At 51.7% G+C, this 17155-nt stretch overlaps 1 pseudogene; it reads right to left on the reverse strand.

Moving 5' to 3' along the window:
• Positions 1 to 3242: 3242 nt before the first annotated feature.
• LOC142595819 (olfactory receptor 14C36-like) lies at positions 3243 to 11214 on the reverse strand (annotated as a pseudogene).
• Positions 11215 to 17155: the final 5941 nt, after the last annotated feature.

The raw sequence follows: 17155 nt of genomic DNA on the forward strand, positions 1-17155 counted from the left end.
TCTGCTCATGGGCCTTGGTGGCAGAGATGATTGCCGTACCCAGGGGCACAAAGGCTTGGGTTCTCTTGGTGACTTCCAGCCTTGCCAGCGCTCTTTGCCATCTCTAACACAGGTTGTCCTGCGCTGTGCCACAGCTGCTTCTTTTTCCCTGCAGGCTGTAGGCACCCACCTTGCTTCCCCACCTTGCTCTCACACTGGCATTTCCATGCATTCACTGACGTCTGTCCACCCTCACTCTCTGTTCCTTGAAACACGGAGAGATGGACTGATGTCATACTCCTTCTGGAGGACTTCATGTCCCACAGCACTACCCTCTGAGTGACATTTCTTCCTCCTCATGTCCATTCTCCACCTTCCCAGCTGCACTGTGTGGCAGTGTCTCTCTCTCCTGCTCTTTCCAACCTCCAAGGAAAGCTGCAGCATCTGTGAAACAACCCTTCAAGCAGGCATCCCAACCCATCAGCCTTCTTGTGGCCTTTCACCTCACCACACAGAAGGAACTTCACCATCATCTTCCAAAGCTGCCGCCCTTTCAGCTTCTTGGCTAGACTTGAGCAAGCTGCGTGCCTGCTGCTGTCCCATCATGTCCTCAGGCAGAAGAGACATGACAACCAAAAGAGAAGCCCCCTTCCTGCAGTGAGCCTCAGTCCTTGGGCAGAAGGCATCTCCCAGTCAATGTGCCAACCAGGTGCCTTCTGCTGGCCTGTCAGAGACGCTGGCAGATGTGCGCTTCAAAGCACAGATCCCAGCCGTGAGTCAAGGGCTGACCTATCAGCTGTTTCAGAATGAAGTCCCTTTCCCAGACACAGTCCTGCTGTTGGCCTGTCACCTCCAGAGGCAGAAGTGACCTCACAGCCCCCTTCACAGCCATTGGCTGGATTACGAGCTCCTGAGACACAAGTGACCACATGGTACTGTATCCAGCCATCACCCTCCTTGTGGCTGACTACGTGAGCAGACAACAGTAAGCTTGTTTCACCAAATTGATCTCATAGATTTCCTCCCAATGGTTTGAGTGGAGAAATGTTCCTCAGAGGAACTGCTGTATTTCTGTTGGTGCATTTTATATCTCTACTTCTGACTCTCTCTGGACTGCCATCAGAAAGCTCTCCAAGGAAAAGATTCATTGAATCATAGAATACCTCAGGTTGGAAGAGACCGCTGAACATCACCTTGTCCAGCTGTGCTGCTCAAGGCAGGCTTAAGCAGATGAGATCTCCCAAGGACTCTGCCCTGATTCGCATCACCCACAAAGGAGCTGAAAAGGCTGCATCACATTATGCAGGGAGTTAATAAAGACACTCAAGAGTGTTGGCGCAAGTGCTTGCACTGAGGGATGCCACTAGGAAGTGGCCACCAGGAGGACTCTACCACTGGTGACAGTGGGGCTTGAGGCACCAGTCCAACTCCCACCCATTACATCACGTATTTCTTCTGTCCGGACATCACCAATCTGGCTATAAAGAGGCTGTGGGAAACCTTGGCAACACCCTTGCTAAGGTCCAGGTACAAAACACCCCCTGCTTTCCCCTACCCATCCAGGTTCGGCAATCCCTTTCTTGTCCTACAAGGACCTGGAAATGCCTGCAGGAGTACTTTGCCCATCACCTTCCGAGGGACTGAGCTGAGGGTGACCAGCCTCTAATTCTTGCAATGCTCCTTCTTGCACTTCTGGAAGAAAGGTTTGATGTCTGCCTTTTGCAAGGAGCCCAGCACCTCTCTGATTGCTCTGACACATTGGAGGGCACAATGCAGAAAGGGTGACGTGAGCAGACAGCAGCATTTGCCATGAGCCTGTCCCAGGCGAGTGAGATGAATCTCACTGGCACAGTGGGGTTTCTTCCTGGAGTCACACCCAGGAAGGGCAGGGCCCCCTGAGGTGTCCCCATCGGAGCTGGCCTCCTGCACTCCTCACACACACAGGGCTGCGCAGAGGCACGAGTCCTGCCCTTGCACACGCGCAGGCCCTGCACTGCAGCAGGCATCATGACCCTCTGGCCTCCTGCTGCCACTGCCAGAGGCTGGGAGGCACCTCAGCCCTGCGGTGGGTTGCCCTGCTCTGCACCCATCTGAGATGCCCCACGGCAGGAGGAATGGACACAGGCACCTCGGGTCAAGGGAGCACATCCCAGTGCTGCATTCAGGTGGTTTCCCCGGGGATGTTACTCTCCAGGTGCAGTGACCTGGAGGCACTGCCTGTCCCACTGGCCTTCATGGCACCTCTGGCAATAGCTGATGCCATTTGTGCTCACTCGGGTTCATCTCTCCACATGCACACCATGGGCATGCTTAAGTCTCCTCTGGACAATGCAAACATGGACTTTTGAACTCGTTGTTTGGTGTGCCTGTGTGGAGGGACAAACAAGGTCTCTTTGCTGCAGTGAGAGGCCAGTGCTGGGAAGGGTGGTTGCAAGGGGCTGCTCTGTGACCATTGCCCTGGGGCACCTTGCCCGCGGTGTCCAGCAAACAAGGACACAGAGCAGACCCTGCTCTGCTGGTCCTTCAAGGCGATCCCTGGAGGCCTGGCTGTGCAAGGGACACTGCTGTGTGCCCCCGTCCTGCACACTCACACACTTGAGCTCTTCACTGGTGTTGCCCTCAACACAGCACTTGCTTGAGTGTCTCCTTGAGAGCAACTCTGAAAGCAGAGCTAAGGCTTCAGGCACTGCCCTGAGGAGATCACCTTTCTTTATGGAAACGCTGGTATGGAGGCCAGCTCTGTCACAGAAGTGCCCATGGCCTGTCCCTGCCTGCGGTCACAGCACTACCATGCAGCACGCCTGTGACCAAGCTGCCAGAGCACTCAGGCCTTACAGCAACGCAAGGGATCAGAACCAGAGTGTGCGAGTGGAAAGAGAAGAGCCCTGGAAGAGCAAGGGCTGGTGCTCCCTGGCAGTGCTGCCATGCTGGCACTCCTTTCCCCTCCACCGGTGCACACAGGAACTGTTCCTGCAGCTCCAAATATGCCTTGGAGGAAGGAACCCAGGACAAGAAAATTCACTGAAGTGCACTTTATTGTGTTTAAAGGCCTTGGAGGAAGGAACAGAAGACAAAAAAAGGTGACTGAAGTGTGCTCTACTGCACTGAAACATACAGACAGAGCAGGGCTCCTCATTTACACAGCCACTCAGTCAGAAAAAGAAAGACAGAGAGTGATTTAGAAAGGAGATGACAACATTATCACAAGGAAAAAGCACCACAAAAACAAAAAATACAGGTGACAGGCTGTGCCTGTGATAATTTTACAATATAAATGTTCTGCAGCAGAAGTTTATAGCTTCAGGAAAACATCGAGTGATCAGTTTCCCCACTGCATCCTTGAGCTCCTGGTTCCTCATGCTGTAGAGGAGGGGGTTCACTGCTGGAGGCACCACCGAGTACAGAACTGCCAGCACCAGGTCCAGGGATGGGGAGGAGATGGAGGGGGGCTTCAGGTAGGCAAAACTGCCAGTGCTGAGAAACAGGGAGACCACAGCCAGGTGAGGGAGGCACGTGGAGAAGGCTTTGTGGCGTCCCTGCTCAGAGGGCATCCTCAGCACGGCCCTGAAGATCTCCACATAGGACAGCACCATGTGTCGTGGTTTAGCCCCAGCCAGCAACTAAGCACCACGCAGCCGCTCGCTCACTCCCCCTACCCCGATGGGATGGGGGAGAGAATTGGAGGAGTAAGAGTGAGAAACACTCCTGGGCTGAGATAAGAACAGTTTAATAATTGAAATAAAGTAAAATAGTAATGCTAATAGTAACAGTATAATAATGATAATAATAATAATGATACACGAAGCAAGTGATGCACAATGCAATTGCTCACCACCCGCCGACCGATACCCAGACAGTTTCCGAGCAGCGATCGCTGCTCCCCGGCCAACCCCCCCCAGTTTATATACTGAGCATGACGTCATATGGTATGGAATAGCCCTTTGGTCAGTTTGGATCAACTATTCTGGCTGTGCCCCCTCCCAGTTTCTTGTGCGCCTGGCAGAGCATGGGAAGCTGAAAAAGTCCTTGACTAGCATAAGCAGTACTCAGCAACAACTACAAACATCAGCCTGTTATCAACATTCTTCTCCTACTAAATCCAAAACACAGCACTATGCCTGCTGTTAGGAAGAAAATTAACTCTATCCCAGCCGAAACCAGGACAGTATCCACCCCTTATTCTATACCATCTACGTCATGCACAGGCCCTCCCCTTTCCAATGTGTTCCAATTAATCACCACCCCTTTCCCTATCTTGATATACACACAGATATCATTCCCTTCGTCTATGGCCCATCCCTCTAAAATGTCCATTGAGTTCATTTAGCCCATGACTTTGGGTTCCATCTGTCATCACAGTCTTTCAGAGCAGGACAGGTGGTGTGCAGTGTTGGACTGTTGCATGCTGAAGTCAGTTCTCATTCCAACATGGTTTCATCAAAGTTCATTTTCCTTAGGCTGGGCAATTCTTACTGCAATACCATTGATGCGGCATATAGCAATCATAATATATAGTATTATATACTTAATATTAACCTACTATATTATTATATTAACATGCAGTTAAGAGATAACATATAGTTAAGAGATAACATACAGTATTATAAAGCAATTAATATTATACAATTCAGTTCATTGGCTATTTTCACCCAAAATCAAATTCCCTTGAGGTACACATTGGGCTTCCCCATCCTTTCGCATCACCCACCAAGTGCACCCAGGTCCTTGAGCAAAAGCAATCCCACGAATGGGTTTGCCTTTGCCAGAGGGGGAAGTAACCCAGACTGTCTTCCCCAGCATATTTTTCATGTGCACTACAGGAACTTTATCTCCTTCTACAGTACGTAAAAGTTTTGATTGGGCAGGGCCAGCTCGATTGGCAGATCCCCTGGTGTTGACTAACCAGGTGGCTTTTGCTAAATGCGTATCCCAATGTTTAAACGTCCCACCACCCATTGCTCTCAGGGTAGTCTTTAACAATCCATTGTATCGCTCAATTTTCCCGGAGGCTGGTGCATGGTAAGGGATGTGATATACCCACTCAATGCCGTGCTCTTTGGCCCAGGTGTCTATGAGGTTGTTTCGGAAATGAGTCCCGTTGTCTGACTCAATTCTTTCTGGGGTGCCATGTCGCCACAGGACTTGCTTTTCAAGGCCCAGGATGGTGTTCCGGGCGGTGGCATGAGGCACGGGATATGTTTCCAGCCATCCAGTGGTTGCTTCCACCATGGTGAGCACATAGCGCTTGCCCTGGCGGGTCTGTGGGAGCGTGATGTAATCAATCTGCCAGGCCTCCCCATATTTATATTTTAGCCATCGTTCACTATACCCAAGGGGCTTGAACTGCTTGGCTTGCTTGATTGCAGCGCATGTTTCACACTCATGAATAACCTGTGCAATACTGTCCATAGTTAAGTCCACCCCTCGATCACGAGCCCATTTATACGTTGCATCCCTTCCTTGATGGCCTGAGGCATCATGGGCCCACCGAGCTATAAATAATTCACCCTTATGTTGCCAGTCCAAATCCACCTGAGCCACTTCAATCTTAGCAGCCTGATCTACTTGCTGGTTGTTTTGATGTTCTTCAGTGGCCCGACTCTTAGGTACATGAGCATCTACATGACGAACTTTTACAACCAGGTTCTCTACCCGGGCAGCAATATCTTGCCACAATGCGGCAGCCCAGATTGGTTTGCCTCTGCGCTGCCAGTTGCTCTGCTTCCATTGCTGCAGCCACCCCCACAGGGCATTTGCCACCATCCATGAGTCAGTATAGAGATAAAGGACTGGCCACTTTTCTCTTTCAGCAATATCTAAAGCCAGCTGGATGGCTTTCACCTCTGCAAACTGACTCGACTCCCCTTCTCCTTCAGCAGTTTCTGCGACTTGTCGTATAGGACTCCATACAGCAGCTTTCCACCTCCGATGCTTTCCCACGAGACGACAGGACCCATCAGTGAACAGGGCATATTGCTTTTCATTTTCTGGCAATTTATTATACAGTGGGGCCTCTTCAGCACGTGTCACCTCCTCCTCTGGTGATATTCTAATGTTTTTTCCTTCTGGCCAGTCCATGATCACTTCCAGGATTCCTGGGCGACTGGGGTTTCCTATTCGAGCCCGTTGTGTGATCAATGCAACCCACTTACTCCATGTAGCATCAGTTGCATGATGTGTAGAGGGGACCCTCCCTTTGAACATCCAGCCCAACACCGGCAGTCGGGGTGCCAGCAGGAGCTGTGCTTCAGTACCAACCACTTCTGAAGCAGCTCGAACCCCTTCATATGCTGCCAGTATCTCTTTCTCAGTTGGAGTGTAGCGGGCTTCGGATCCTCTGTATCCCCGACTCCAAAACCCTCGGGGTCGACCTCGAGTCTCCCCTGGTGCTTTCTGCCAGAGGCTCCAGGTAGGGCCATTCTCCCCGGCTGCGGTGTAGAGCACATTTTTAATATCCTGCCCTGCCCGGACTGGCCCAAGGGCTACTGCATGAACTATCTCACGTTTAATTTGTTCAAAGGCTTGTTGTTGCTCAGGGCCCCATTTGAATTCGTTCTTCTTCCGGGTCACTTGATAGAGAGGGCTTACGATCTGGCTGTAATTTGGAATATGCATTCTCCAAAACCCCACAACGCCTAAGAAAGCTTGTGTTTCCTTTTTGCTAGTTGGTGGGGACATAGCTGTTATTTTGTTGATCACATCCATTGGGATCTGACGACGTCCATCTTGCCATTTTATTCCTAAAAACTGGATCTCCTGTGCAGGCCCCTTGACCTTACTCTGTTTTATGGCAAAACCAGCCTTCAGAAGGATTTGGACTATTTTCTTTCCCTTCTCAAAAACTTCTTCTGCTGTATTGCCCCACACAATGATGTCATCAATGTACTGCAGATGTTCTGGAGCTTCACCCTGTTCCAGTGCTGTCTGGATCAGTCCATGGCAAATGGTGGGGCTGTGCTTCCACCCCTGGGGCAGTCGGTTCCAGGTGTACTGAACACCCCTCCAGGTAAAAGCAAACTGGGGTCTGCACTCTGCTGCCAAAGGGATGGAGAAAAATGCATTAGCAATATCAATTGTGGCATACCACTTAGCTGCCTTTGACTCCAGTTCATATTGAAGTTCTAGCATGTCTGGCACGGCAGCACTCAGCGGCGGTGTAACTTCGTTCAGGCCACGATAGTCCACTGTTAGTCTCCACTCCCCATTAGACTTTCGCACTGGCCATATGGGACTGTTAAAGGGTGAGCGAGTCTTGCTGATCACTCCCTGGCTCTCCAGTCGACGAATCAGGTTATGGATGGGAACCAGGGAGTCTCGGTTGGTGCGATATTGCCGCCTGTGCACAGTTGTGGTAGCAATCGGCACCTGTTGTTCCTCAACCTTCAGCAACCCTACAATTGAAGGGTCCTCTGAGAGACCGGGCAAGGTGGACAACTGTTTAATTTCCTCTGTCTCCAAAGCAGCTATACCAAAAGCCCACCGGTACCCTTTTGGGTCCTTGAAATACCCTCTCCTGAGGTAGTCTATGCCAAGGATGCACGGAGCATCTGGGCCAGTCACAATGGGGTGCTTTTGCCACTCATTCCCAGTTAGGCTCACTTCAGCTTCCAGTACAGTTAGCTGTTGGGATCCCCCTGTCACTCCAGAAATACAAATGGGTTCTGCCCCTCTATAGTTTGATGGCATTAGCGTGCACTGTGCACCAGTGTCCACTAGAGCCTTATACTCCTGTGGGTCTGACGTTCCAGGCCATCGAATCCACACAGTCCAGTAAACCCGGTTGTCCCTTTCCTCCACCTGGCTGGAGGCAGGGCCCCTCTAACACTGGTCACAGTATTCGTTGTTCACTTCCTGTAAATGTGAATCAAAAGTTCCCTGATCAAGGTCGGAAGTAAAATTAGCCCTCTTACTCTGTCTCGGGAACTGCTCACTGGAAACTGGAGCTGCAATTTTCCTGGGAGAACCGCCTTTTCTAATAGTTTTTCCTTGCAATTCACGCACCCGTGCCTCTAAGGTTGAGGTGGGTTTTCCATCCCACTTTCTCATGTCCTCTCCATAATCACGCAGGTAAAACCACAGGGTGCCCCGTGGTGTGTATCCTCTATATCCTCTCTCTTGAGCATAGGGACGTTGACTCCTAATGGCTGAGACACTGGTCCGTGCAGGTGGGGAGTAGGACAGATCCTCTCTGAGTTGTTGGAACTCTTGGCATATTTTTTCAGACAGTTTTTCCACAGCCGAGACACAGGCCCGTAGGGAGGAAGAGAGCTTTTCTTCGTAGTCCCGGAGTTGTCTAGCCACTTCATCCACCGTTGGTGCCTCGTCGTCTTTCCAGGCTAGTATTGCCAACGAGTTGGAATACGATGCTGGTGCGCTCCGTACCACCTTCCGCCACATGGATTGTGTGCACCTGACTTCATCTGGGTCTTTGGTTAACCGCTCATCATTCAGGTCACTGTAAATCACCTCCAGCACGCCTAATTCCCTCAGGTACTGGATACCTTTCTCTACGGTGGTCCATTTGCTTGGGCGGTATAAAACATCCTCCTTGAAGGGATACCTTTCCTTCACGCTTGACAGAAGTCGCCTCCAGAGGCTGAGCGGTTTTGCCCCTTTTCCAATTGCTTTGTCAATGCCCCCTTCCCTGGAAAGGGATCCCAGCTGCTTGGCTTCCCTACCCTCTAAATCCAGGCTACTGGCCCCGTTATCCCAGCATCGGAGCAGCCAGGTGATGATGTGCTCGCCTGGATGACGACCAAAATCTTTTCGCATATCTCGCAGCTCACTCAGGGATAGGGATCGGGTGGTCACCATCTCATTTATGGGTTCTTCCTCCTCTGGTTCTCGTGATGGCCCTGGTTCATCTTCATCCCTTACTAAACGAACTGATTTCCTCGTGTATTTTTTCTTCTGTATAGGGGCAACTGATACCGGCGCAGGTTGGTTCTCTGGTTTAGCCACAGTGTCTGTCACTGGGGTTTGAGTAGCCGCAGTGCTCATGGCTGTGGCTGGAGTAGCCACAGTGCCTGGGGCAGGGGTTTGAGTAGCTGCAAGGCCTGTAGTGGGGGTTGGAGTAGCCGCAGGGCCTGTAGTGGGGGTTTGAGTAGCCACAGTGCTTGTTGTTTTGTCATCAGATCCAGAGACCTTCTCTTTCTTTTGAGGGTACTGATTAGCGTTGACCACGGCTCGATAGGCATGGGCCAGTCCCCAGCATGTTGCAATGATTTGTGTCTCTCTGGAGCTACCAGGGTGACAACATACTTCTTCCAAATACTTTACTAATTCTTCAGGATTCTGCACTTGTTCAGGGGTGAAGTTCCAAAACACTGGAGGTCCCCACTGCCCTAGGTACTTGCGCATACGATCCCACACACCCTGCCACTCATAACTATCCAGCCTTGGGGTAGATCTCTGGATGGTATTTTTAAACTGCTTACTGACCTTTATCAAAATGGAAACAACATTCCCAAGAATTATCAATAGAAGTATCTTAACTGCCCAGGGGTGTTCAAGATACAGGAAAGTTGTTGTAATGAAGGAGGAAACATCATAGAAGAAAGCAGCAAAGGTGCCATTCTGTATTTCCTCCACAACAAGCCTCTCAGAGTAAGAAGTATAATTGCTAACTCTCTCTATGAGGTAGTACCCGAAGTACAGTAGTGACTTCTGTATGAAACCCAAATACCAAAGAATGCTCAAGGTCAGGGTTTTGATAAGGAGCCTCCCAAGCAAAAGATCATGAATCACTGCAGAGCATAGCACACTACACAAACTGACAGCAAGCTTTAACGCGTGCTGCAAAAAAAAGAACATGGTGCAGATCAGAAGAACTAATATCGTGACCGGCAACTGTTAACAGACTCCTTAATACACTCTGATTAATCTGTTGTTATCTCAAGCCCCACGTTGGGCGCCAAAAAGGAGTGTCGTGGTTTAGCCCCAGCCAGCAACTAAGCACCACGCAGCCGCTCGCTCACTCCCCCTACCCCGATGGGATGGGGGAGAGAATTGGAGGAGTAAGAGTGAGAAACACTCCTGGGCTGAGATAAGAACAGTTTAATAATTGAAATAAAGTAAAATAGTAATGCTAATAGTAACAGTATAATAATGATAATAATAATAATGATACACGAAGCAAGTGATGCACAATGCAATTGCTCACCACCCGCCGACCGATACCCAGACAGTTTCCGAGCAGCGATCGCTGCTCCCCGGCCAACCCCCCCCAGTTTATATACTGAGCATGACGTCATATGGTATGGAATAGCCCTTTGGTCAGTTTGGATCAACTATTCTGGCTGTGCCCCCTCCCAGTTTCTTGTGCGCCTGGCAGAGCATGGGAAGCTGAAAAAGTCCTTGACTAGCATAAGCAGTACTCAGCAACAACTACAAACATCAGCCTGTTATCAACATTCTTCTCCTACTAAATCCAAAACACAGCACTATGCCTGCTGTTAGGAAGAAAATTAACTCTATCCCAGCCGAAACCAGGACACCATGAAAACAAAACAACCCAACACTAAACAGACACTAACGAGAAGAACTCCAACTTTCCTGAGGTAGGAGTGTGAGCAGGAGAGCTTGAGGATGTGGGGGATTTCACAGAAGAACTGGCCCACAGCATTGCCGTGGCATCGGGGTAGTGAGAATGTATTGGCCGTGTGCAGCAAAGCATAGAGAAACCCAGTGCCCCAGGCAGCTGCTGCCATGTGGACACAAGCTCTGCTGCCCAGCAGGGTCCCGTAGTGCAGGGGTTTGCAGATGGCAACGTAGCGGTCATAGGCCATGATGGTGAGAAGAAAATACTCTAAATACTCTCCTCCAATCAAGAAGAGAAAGAAAAACATCTGTGCAGCACATCCTGAGTAGGAGATGGCCCTGGTGTCCCACAGGGAATTGGCCATGGACTTGGGGACAATGGTGGAGATGGATCCCAGGTCGAGGAGGGCGAGGTTGAGGAGGAAGAAGTACATGGGGGTGTGGAGGTGGTGGTCACAGGCTATGGCGGTGACGATGAGGCCGTTGGCCAGGAGGGCAGCCAGGTAGATGCCCAGGAAGAGCCAGAAGTGCAGGAGCTGCAGCTGCCGCCTGTCTGCAAATGCCAGGAGGAGGAACTCAGTGATGGAGCTGTCGTTGGACATCTGCTGCCTCTGGGAGTCAGTGACTGTCATTGGAGAAGAAGACAGTGACAAGGTAGTAGAGACTTCTCTGAGCAAAATCAAAGCAATTTCCCATACGACCTCCCCTTGAAACACACACCCAGCCTTTTGTTTTTCTAGCAGCCCTTCCCTGAACAATGTGCCTGGAGCCCTGGTTGGTGCTGGCCGTGTGTGCCATGAGGAGCAGGGCATCTGCCCACGGGCTCTTGAGAAGTCAGCCCTGCTCTGCAGCAGTGGGCAGGGACAGGGACCAGTCCTGGTGTTCAACTGTGTCAGATGGAACCACTGCTAACGCAGAAGGGCCTGTCAGCATCTGCACTCCCAGGGCTAAGGACCCAGGAAGACAGAAGGCGACTTGAAAGGTTTAGGTTTTCTACAGCTCCCCCTCCCCTGCCACCCTGGGGAGTATTCTTGGATGTCAGAAACCCCCAGCATTTCTGCTGCACAAAGGGAGAACAGAGCGAGTTCTGTGAGGCAAGAGGATTGCCTGTGGCTCCGTGCAGAGTGAGGGCAGCTGCTCTGTCTCTCTGTCTGGGTCCCAGTTTCTCCGGGCTTGCAGCTTTCTGAGATGGAGGCTGATCACACTCCCATGTTACCCTGAAAAGCCACCAGGCACTGCTGAGAGCAGATGGATCTTCCACAGACCACTAAATGTCTCAGCCTTTCTCAAGGTCTCAGCACCCCACTTCTAGCCAAGGACACGCATGGCTCATTGCACAAACCCAACAGCATTTTTTCTGTCTTAGCATCTCTGTGCTTCTCCCTTGCAGTTTCAGATAACACAAAGATGCTATGGGACAGGTTTGCATGCTGGAGGGAAGCTCACAGCTTGGAAGGACACCTCAAGGAGATAGCCAAGTGTCTTAGTGATGGCATTTGAGTAAGGGAGATTCAGCTCATTGCCTCCATGCACTGACTGCATTGCCCACTGCCCCACAGCTTAGAGGAAAGCTGGGACACTTGTTCCCATGGACACACGGGCATGGGGGGACCCACAAGACCAGTGTGTGACTCTGCAGCTGAAACTCCATCTCCCCAGGGAGCCTGACAGCAAGAAGGAAATAACCCCAGCACTAACAGGGACGAGTGGAGCGAGAAGGAGAACTGGAGTGCGGGTGTGGGTGAGAGAGGCCAGGGCAGAGGCAGGCGGGCCCTCAGGCCAGCGTTGCCCTTCCCCAGCTGTGCCCGCCACCTCCCAGGCACCAGCATTGCCGGGCAGCTGCTCTCAGCCCCTGTGCTCTGCAGAGGGCCCTGGGCGCGGGGCTGGAGAGCTGCAGCACGGCTCTGCTGGAGCTCTGGCTGCAGAGGAGCTGGTTCGCGCCTTGGAGCCCCCAGCCCTTGGGGCAGAGGCTTTGCTGGCTGGGAGAGGAGGCAAGGGGGCTTGCTCAGGGGAAGGGCTCTGCATGGCAGGGGATGAGACGGAGGTTTCTGAACTCTCCCTCTCACAACATTTGTGGTTTTTGTTTCCTCTCATTCCCTGATGATATCCCTGCTGCCAGGAGATTTTCCTCATGGGAGCTGTTTCCCTGTGCCATGTCTTTCCCTGCCAGCACTCACAGACCCCATCCCAACCTCTGTGCCCTCTCCTTAGCCCTCCAGAAACCGGCATGTTTGCAGGGCACTGGCTGGGCGCATGGTCCTGTTTGCAGGTAGAAAAAATCACAGGTCAGATTAAGCCTGATGGGTCCATCAAAGGTGATCCTGTTTCTGTCCACGGGCAGAGGAGTGGCTGAAAACTCATTGGGAGACTCCTGGAAAACCTGCTGATCACTCAGAGTTACAGTTCAGCAGTCTCAGTGCTCTGTCAATATTAAGAACTCCTTTATCATTTCTCACCTGCTGTTCCCCAAGAGAAGGGAATTGAAGGCACAGGGAAATTCCTTCTCTTTATAGTAATCCTTGTCTTGATCTTCCCCTTGAAACCTCCTATTGGAAATACTCTGGAGATGAGGCTGAAGCTCTGAGCAGCCCTGACCCACGCAGCACCCTCTCACCAGCAGAAGGACCCTGCCTTGCTGGGGTCACTCTGTCCACCCACAGCTTCTCCTGGCACAACCGTGGGGAGTTCCCTGGGCAGGCTGAGAGCTGACCCTGGCAGGTGGCAGAGTCCCTGCCCCGGCACACAGCACCCTGGGGTGCAGGGACCCTGCTCACAAGGACAGCCCTGGGCACCCCTGGCTGCACACCCGCCTTCACACCCCTGCAGCCATCCCTTGGAGAAGGCAGCCGTCATGCCTTGTCCCAGTCTCTCATGGTGCAGTAGGGCAGCCCTGCTCTGGAGCATGTTCTTCTCTACAACAGAGAAATTCTCAGAGTTGTACTTACAGATCCTGTCATCTGTGGCATGTGCCAGCTTTAGGAGACCCCTCAAGGAAATGCAGCTGCATAGCCCTGCAGTCACAGACTTACTGTGTCAAGGGCTGTGAAGATCTCTCCCGCAGTGAGCTCTCAGCACCCTCCCACCCCACACTGCCTTTAACCTCTCCCTGCCTCCCTCCTCTCCCCTCCCTGCCTGCAGGCACTGCCCTCAGCCCTGCTGCGCTTGGCACAGGAGCTGCTCCTGGGCAGAGCTGTCTCTCTGCAGCGCTGCCCGCTTGCCAGGAGCTGCCTGCGTCCCAGGAGCCCGGCCCAGCTCAGCAGCACAGCACCAGCCCAAGGCAGCCCTTGCTCTGCCCCTCTGGGCTGCCTTGTGTTGTCCCTGGGGCTGCAGGGGAACCTGCTGTGACACAGCCTGAAGCCATCACTGATGCTCCCTCCCGCAGCTGGGGAGAGACTCCTACTTCCAGCAGTGTAATTTCTCTCACCTGAGTCCGATTTATGACCTGTAATCACTTTTCCTTGTCTCCACCTTAGACAGGACACCCAGGCAGTGACAGGCAGGGATCTCCTTTGCCCCTGCTGAGGGACGGGTTCAGCAGAGTCAGTGGAGCCATCTCATCCTGGGCCTGGAGTCCTGGGGCTGCAAGGGCTCTCAGCTCCCTCCCATGCCTGCCACAAACCCACAGGAGGGGGGATTCCTCCTGCCTCACTTCAGGTGGGCACAACATGGGCACCTGCATGGGAGCTCCTTGTCTCAGCTCCCATGGCGATAATGGAGATGGAGGCCAGGAGGGAGCTGTTCAGGCACAAACACCTGGCGACATTTGGGCTTCAGGAGGTGGCCCCAGACACGTGCAGGTGACTGCAGGCTCTAAGGGAGCAGCTCACAGAGTGTGGTGGTTTAACCCTGGGCAGCAACTAAGCACCACACAGCCGCTCGCTCACTTCCCTGTCCCGGTGGGATGGGGAGAGATTTGGAAGGTTAAAAGTGAGAAGACTCGTGCGTTGAGATATGAACAGTTTAATAATTGAAATAAATGAAGTAAAATAGTCGTAGTAGTATTAATAATAATAACAACATATGACCCCGTGTACCCGTGCTGCAGCCACATGCCATCCGCATGACTGAAAGGGTCTCTCCTCTTTGCTCGCCAGCTCGTCCAGCTTCAAGTTCACTCGCGAATTGCACACACACAGCGCTCCAGCAGTACCTGGCCCTGGACACTCGGTGTTTCCAGCTGCTGGGTCCCCATGCCCTGTGCTCCCTTCTGCCACTGCAGCAGCCAGGCCTCTGCACCCACCCCGCACCGGGTACACAGAGTGGGGCCACACACAAAAGGATTTGGAATCGCCCTCCAAAAGAAGGTCGGACGGGCTGTGGGGATTAGGTGCAGGGCTCAGTCAAACCAGCAAACCAAGCAGCAGCTGGATCCTTGATCCCCACTCCTCTCCACTTTCCATGCTTGTACATCCCCCTCAGCTTCCTTGGCTCCTGCCTTTCTGCGCCCGTGCCCCCTCCCAAACAAGGCACCTACCCCTGCTTATTTTTCCCCCTTCCTCCCACGTTTGCCACACCTGGGAACAGATGTGGTGTTTCAGGTGCTGTTAGCTAGGTCTTCTTGGACTTCCATGCCATTACTGATGGGGTTTCCTGGGTACTGCTGTCCCTGCCAGATTCCTCTCCCCAAAAAGACCCCAACTCCTCCTTCAATTTGCTGTCCAGTGTGGCCACCTCTCACATCCATCCCCCTTAACCACCTGCAAAATCTGGGGCTGCAACAGCAGAGTATCCACAGGAGACAAGCTGTCTGCTCTAAGGCCGCCTTCTGTCTGCTCTGAGCAGATACTGGGCACCACCTTCAGGTCCATTCCAAAATCCAAAGCAGCCTTGAGCCAGTTGGTTTGGGGCCCAGCTCTGGTGCCCATGAAGCCATGCTACGCCTCAAGGGCCCTGAGAGCAGCTCTTCCACTTTCAGGCAGAGCCTGCCCTGCCATCCTAGGGACCAGGCTGCACTCGGCTGGGTGCCTCAGCTCTATCCCCACAAGCCAGGGTGGCAGCAGGAAGCTCCCGCACCTTGCACGCCCTTTGAGGCTGCCATTCTTCAAGCCACTGCTCTCTGCCCTCCAGGGACCCAGCCCTGCTCAGCAAATGCAACGCACGTGCCTGGCTCCCGCTTTTCTCCCGCGACTGCCCTGCACTCCAGCATGTGAGCAGCTGTAGCTGACACCCGGCTGCCCCACCAAGTCTCACTGATACCAATGATATCCTAGCGCTGGGAATGGACCCAGGCTTGTAGTTCATCTTGGTTGTTTCTCACACTGCCTGCCCTGGGGTACAAGCATTTCAGATATGCTCCTGAGCCCTCCCTGCTCCCAGCAGCAGGGTAAATGTTTCCATCCTCAGGCGATGTATGCAACTTGGATACAACCCGAAGATAATAATGCAGAAGAATTGGGAAAAAAAACCAGAAATAGAAAAGACAAACCCCAAACCCAGAACTGACAGTGAATGTATTAACTCCCACTTCCAACAGAAGACTAAACAGAAACGAACACAGAGCAAGTGGGAAAGGGGACAGAAAATAGCAGGAAAAGGCTAATCTCACTGCTGCAGTGCTGCATATAAATTCCAGTGGTTTCCTAAAACCCAATGGCTTGGCTAAACTCAAAGTTCAGCCAGGAAGGATCACAGCTGTGCTTGACAGTGCTGAAACAACGGGCATGACTCTGCATTTCTGCAGCCTCTAAGGACAAACACCAACCAGAGATCCCTGCACTTACTGAAATAGTCATACTAAACCAAAAAGGATCCACTTGCTTGCTTTGGCTGCAGGAACAGCAGGACGGCAGCACAAATTTGCAAGTGCAGAACGACAGTGAACATAAAAGCAACACAATGAAGAAAAACGCAAAGCATAAGCTTTTGTGCGTCTTTTTTTTTTAAAAAAAATCTTCACTCATTTTAGTTTTGCTGCTTTGCTGTTCAACAAGAATTGGCAGGCTCTCCAGTGATTTATTCCTGCCACTCACAGATCCAGGTTCTGCTTCGAAGTTCATACAGGGATATGTGTATGAAAAAAAAGAAACCAAACCAAAACCAAGACCAAACCCCCTCTCTGTAGACCAAGACCTGAGGTAGCTTTAAGAATGCAGCTCATTGTGCCTCCAAGCGCAGAAGCACCTGAGGCTGCAGAGCTTTTACAGGGGAGGGAGAGAGGACTTGTGAAGAGAGATGCAAGGCTTCCACCCTGCCGACAGCCACCCACAGCCCAAATCAGGGACAGTCAGAGCAAACAAGAAGGGAATGGGTTTGCTTTCTCTTTCATTTACTTGAATTCCTTCTAACTAACTCTAAGTCTTCCCTCCCACTCCAGGATTTTTCCTTTGGTTTGATTTTTTTTTGAGACTTCTCTGTTCCCTTATGGCAAGATGCTACTTAGAAATGTAATACAGACATGCCAGGGAATAGACGAGGCTAAAAGAATCTTAACTTTATTTATGAGCGTGTGATTTGTGTTTATACACAAAGTATAACTAGTAAAGTATAGCTAGCAAACAAAGAGAAAAATAGCCATGCAACTGTCCATGTTCCAGAATGGCTTCTGCAACGCCCCCCTCCCCAAAAAGTACTCCCCTTCTAGCTTCCCAAGTGGGAACTACTCTTTACAGGTAGTATCAAAGTATTCTCATCCTTTTAA

The sequence above is a fragment of the Pelecanus crispus genome, chromosome 23 (assembly GCF_030463565.1).
Source record: "Pelecanus crispus isolate bPelCri1 chromosome 23, bPelCri1.pri, whole genome shotgun sequence".
In the NCBI taxonomy this organism is placed as follows: Eukaryota; Metazoa; Chordata; class Aves; order Pelecaniformes; family Pelecanidae; genus Pelecanus; species Pelecanus crispus.